This window comes from Geospiza fortis, unplaced genomic scaffold (assembly GCF_000277835.1).
Source record: "Geospiza fortis unplaced genomic scaffold, GeoFor_1.0 scaffold55, whole genome shotgun sequence".
NCBI classification, from domain to species: domain Eukaryota; kingdom Metazoa; phylum Chordata; class Aves; order Passeriformes; family Thraupidae; genus Geospiza; species Geospiza fortis.
The window spans coordinates 2060950-2065283 of record NW_005054308.1 but is presented as its reverse complement, the minus strand read 5'-3'; positions in this window follow the sequence as shown (position 1 = coordinate 2065283).

Genomic DNA, 4334 nt, shown 5'->3' with positions numbered 1-4334 from the left:
GGGGAACGAGGAGCCCCCGGCCGCCCCCGCTCGCTGCTGCCTCTGCGGCGCGACTCCCGCATCCCGCCCGGTGCCGCTCCCCCTCCGCTCCGAACAAAGAGCGCTCTGTGCGCTCAGCGAGGGCTCATTAATATTACACGGGGAGAAACGGGCATGTGCAAGACAATTGGATGGCCATAGACGGGAAAAACATTAAACACGGAAAATAATGGGCTGAAAGAAAACCCGAGCAAGCCGGGTGGCTGTAAACAAGATTTCCTGATTGTGCTCCGGGTCATGCGAGGAAGGGTACCCAGACATCACAACAGCAACGCGCGTTCTAACAAACATTAAACAGCAAAGAGCTATTTAACAAACTTTAAACTGTGGGGGAGGAACGAGACAGATAGACGGGGAAGTGAAGAAGGAATTGGGCGTTCAAAAATGCAATGCACATACATTAAAAGCCATCTAGTCTTGTGATAGGGGGCTAATCACTCATACTATTAATTCTTTATGATCTTTGGATAAAACTCAAGTAATACATGAAGGCAGAAGGCAACAGCATCATACTTCCTACTTTATTCCCCCCCGTGTCTGAAAACCTACAAGTTTTGCCAATAATTTAAATACATAAGCAGCAAAAATAGATTTATCATCAGGACCTCCTGTTCCGCTGCATCCCACAACCCAATTCCATTGATGGTTCCCCTGCATCACAGAGTGGGTGAACTGGTGCACCTGTTCATGGTTCCAAGACCATACAATCCCAAGAGGACAGATGTTGCTAGTCCTCTGGAATGGATTCCAAAGCAGAACACAAAACTCCCTGTTCTGCTACACATCTCATGGGTTAAATTCAGGGAGAAATTCCTAATCTCTCGCCACTGCAATGGTTTTGTTGCTGTTTTATAGGATGGTAGTATTTTTATGTTTGATGCTGGACAAGTGTTTTGACAAAAAAGCAGCAAAACTAAAGAGAGATAAAACCATTATCTTTTCTTACCATGCTTTACAGGAAGTTTCCCATTTAGGAATGAAGAATTGAGGCCCTGATGCCACAAACACATACATTACAGACTTGGCTTTTCATATATGACTAGTGCCAGGCAATTCACTAGTCACATGAGCAAAACTGGGCATGTGCTGGTTACAGGACCCATGCCTTAAGCCCAAATCTTGCCATTAAAGCTTAAAATGCCAAGCTTTAGGAGACAAAAACAGTAACATCTGACCACTCCTAGCTACCTTCTTGATCTAGTGAAGGAATGTGCAGCGCATAGTAACTTCCTTTACCTGTGTGGCAAAGGCACCACTCTCTAAAGGTTACTGATGTCAAAAGTGACCTTTTTTCTTAGACATGCAATGCTGAGAAGTGCCTCGTATTATGTAAACATTTATTTACAGGAGTAACATCTAAGGTTTCCATTTTACCTCAGGGTAACCTGATGCGTATCAAAAGAAGTACTTTGAAAGCTGACCCAGCCTCCATCCAACAACTGACCAGGAAAAATACTGGAAGGAATTTCTCTGCAAATAGAGACAGACTCAAATTGTACAGAGAGTAAACAGTGCTTTAGCCAGATCAGTGAATATTTATTGCTTGAGGAAGGAATTCAGATATTCAATGTTTGTTTATACACACTGTCACCACTCCCATATCCAAGAAAACACTGGAGCATCTTTAACATGAGATATGCACCATCCTCTTCTCTAGGTGTATATCCAGGCCTCTCTTTGAAAGGGTAAAGGCTTTCCTTTTCTTGTGTGTCTAAAATCTGAGCCTGAAAAACAAAGCTGGTAATATTACCCAGCTTCAGAAAAACACTCAAGTTCAAAAAAATGAAGTTATCAAAATCTCCTGCGATAGCCCATCACCTGCCAGGGAGATGCTTCAGGATCCATGCACACCCACCCAGCTGCAGATGGGAAAGATGTGGGTGATGGAGTTCAACCACATCCAGCAGCCCAGAGCCCAATGGATCGTCTGCAGACCCCCATACCCAACTGGGGCTGAGGCATGTTCTGAAACACTCAGACAAAACCAAACAGCACCAAAAATAACCACTTTCTTCACTCTAGCCAAAGGCATTTCTGAAAACACTTAAAACTAATGCAAAGGCTCATATGCACCTTTTGGGTATAAATCATCTGATTTTAAACCAAGCAGACAACAGAGAGTTTGCTCCAACCACAGCCTAAAGAGTAATGAAATAATTAATTTTTGGTCTTCGCTGCCTTAACAAGTTTTTTCAGTCTTTCTTCTGAAGGAAGGCTTCCTTCACACATGTTGTAAACGCACACAACAAAGAGCCAGTGAGTGAGCCAAGAAATATTTATTGCTTAGTAATGCACGAAGGTAGGAGCTAGAAGCCACAGTAGACGAAAAGAGAGAAAACCAATTAGGATTTTATTTGAAATCTGACTAGAAATACTTGGATACTATTTCTATACAAAATACTTGCCTCACTAGGATTACCACTGAGCTAGACTTCTAAACAAGTGTGCTTTTTGTGCATTTTTGTATCCCTCCAAAAAAAAAATTCTCACTGCTGGAAAGGAAGAGTGGAGATGTTGAAGCATGAGCCATCCATATATACTTGGAGCATACTCAAACCTGCATACATAAACATAAGCCCGGCCAAAGGTCAGCAAGAGCCCAAACAACGAGAAAGATCACTGCAAACAGCCCTCAGGAGTTTCAAAACTTGGGCCCTCTATTCTTTAAAGGAAAACAGATTGTTAAATGCTGAAAAAAAGTGCTTTTGAGATGAGATGAAAAAAAACCCCAAGTTTATAAACTCTCCATACACAGGATTCTCACTACCAGCACAAGGTCTCATAACTGGAATAAACTGTCTCTACCAGCATTGTAAAGGAGCATCAGCAACTACAAATCTGCCTATGAGCATTCTTGGAGGGTAGGACATGAAACAATTATCTCTCTTTTAAGAACATGGAGACCTCAGCAGATTGACTATCCACTGCTGTAATTTTTCACGTCATGATAAAAATGCTGAAAATAAAAATAACTATCAAAGTAAAAATCTGATACATGGTTAGGCTACTGAAACATTGGTGTTCATTTTGTATCACATTTCCAGTTGCAAGACACCAAACAAACCTCCATAATACCAACTGGTACTGCAAGACAACAGGGCATTTTCCCCCTGCCAAACAGTTATTTTATTGTGCACACTAGGGTGTGCAGAGCAGACTCTTCTGCTGTAGCTAGTAAAAATGAAGTGTAAATAGCTCACTGTTGTGTGTGCTTAATGAAAAGTTGGGGAGAAAAAAGTTCCAACACAAATTGCTTTTGATGAACATAGTTGGAAATAGCAGAGCTGTTGGAAATAAAGACTCTCCTAAATCACCCAGAATTATGTAATGCAGCAGAGGAGGGTTATGGGGGGCAGTCTGTGTTCCCTCTTTATGCTGTGCAGTTCTGGAGATGTCACGAGAGGTTCAACAATCCTTAAATCCACACAAAACTAACTTGACAACACAAAATCAAGCTCACAAGCTCGGATTTATCAACTGCAAAGTTTGCTAAAGGAACTTAATGGTGAGCTGCTGCTTTTTATTTTGGAAACTGTGAATATTAATAGATGAGACAATGAGGAGAAATGACAAATGAGAGTCAAGGTTGATGCAAGACCTCTCCTGTCATGAAAATGAAGACATCTTAGAGGAATCACTAAGGCTCCACTGTTGTTATCAACACCAATACTAATAAAAATAATAAACCCTTGAAAGATTCCTGATGGAATAAGGCTACTTTGACTGAATACACCTAACATTTTCAAATTTTTAATAGACAAATATTGAATTCCCTGTATTTATCTTCAGCTTAGAGGGTCTTTAAGGCTTTTATTTTCAAGTACTTCTCAGAAACTATAAGGACTATGGCAGTTTTATTCTTTTTGCACTGCTGAAAACTGAGATTTTTAATATACTACTTCAGGAGACATTAAAAGAAAAGCTGCAAGGTGCATAACTGAACTGCCAGTGTGCTCTAGCTATGCCTGATGTCAGCTGATTCTTGCAACAAGCAAACACATCTAAATTAGCTTTCTTTTTAATCAGACAGATACATCTAAAAATATATACATTTTTAAAGACTAAAAGACTAGAATGTAAACAGCTGCAATTTTTTAATGTCATGCTTTTTACCCTGTGAGCTGTACCAGGGTGGGTGGTGCCAGGATATCTGCCCAGAGCCTGCTTTTTCCACCTTGAAACCCCCTGGCCTGGCTGCAGACAGCCAGGATACCTCCAGCCTGGAGATGCCACTCCCTGGAGTGCCCAGACCACTGGTACCTTCAGTGCCAGCACATGACAGCCACCAAACCTCT